Source organism: Pseudomyrmex gracilis, unplaced genomic scaffold, assembly GCF_002006095.1.
Source record: "Pseudomyrmex gracilis isolate BER0280 unplaced genomic scaffold, ASM200609v1 scaffold_112, whole genome shotgun sequence".
NCBI classification, from domain to species: Eukaryota; Metazoa; Arthropoda; class Insecta; order Hymenoptera; family Formicidae; genus Pseudomyrmex; species Pseudomyrmex gracilis.
Genome location: NW_018020696.1, coordinates 439009 through 440258, shown reverse-complemented (window position 1 = coordinate 440258; position 1250 = coordinate 439009).

Sequence of the window (1250 nt, the reverse complement as noted above, 5' to 3'; positions counted from 1 at the left end):
TGTTTTCTGCTGTTCAATTACTTGCAAAACAATTAGCATGGGAAATAATGACCATCGTATCGTTAGTTACCATCGTTAGACCGCACTATCTTCTGTCACAATTAACGCTTCCTTGTTCGATTCTATAAATTCCAATTTTTTTTTTTTTAATTATAATCCGTATGCGCCGCCTTCTCTCGTTTCCTTTTTCACTTTCTTCGGAATGGAAACTTAAAGAATTGTTTCGGTTCCAATTTTGCCACTACACATGTTTCGCAACAGATCAGGAGAGCCAACCTTCTTTTTTTCACTATTTTCACTTCTTTCATTAGTTTCATTAGTTTCATTAGTTCCAATTCTTGTATTTCCTTCATTTCCTGCATTAGTTCGTTCCATCTTGCTTAACTGAACACAGCCCTGTTCCTTGCGTTTACGCTTGCGATCAATGGGTGCGTTCAGACAACTCAACGGTTGAGAGATCGTCACTTATGATAGGGCTATTCTTCAAAACTTAAGGCGGTTCCAAAAGTATGATCCAATCAGAAGTGATTATCTCTCAACCGTTGTGCAACTGTTGAGTTGTCTGAACGCACCCAATGTAGAACGGGCTTAACGTGACTCGATTGTTTCCTGATCGTTTCCGACGCCATGTTTTGTCAAATTTCTAAAGGTATCTTTTCATACAGCAGCACGCTGCGGCAGCAAAACGTCACGTGACTTAAATTTTCTAGGACTGCTTTTGCTAGGTATATTTATTGCTCTTACTAACCCTCATTCGATGTCATTCTTTGTGTTGATGAAATTATATAGTTATTGCATAAGTATCAACAATAAAATTTTCCCGGTGTAAGCAGTGTTGCTGCGAAGTCGCGTTTTCGCGTATGCGCACTGTACAGCCAATTAGATTCCCGTAAAAGTTGTGTTCTCGCGCATGCGCCTTTAAATGTAGCATTACTGCCGTACTAACTCCGACATTATTAAGAGCCGTCTACAATGGAGAGTTGTAGACCGTAACAGTAAGAAATTGACAAATCACAATCGATTATTCTTCTGTACTTTGTCTGTGATTGGTCAATTTCTTACTATTACGGCCTACAACTCTCCATTGTAGACGGCTCTTTAAGGTTCTGTAAAGACCCAAATAATTTTTCATAATTAACACGTGGAGTGTGTTTTAATAATATTTGTTTAGTTTTTTAATAACATTTAAATAAAAAAATATTAAGAAGATAGGATTTAAAGACAATAGAAATAAATAAACATAGATATAA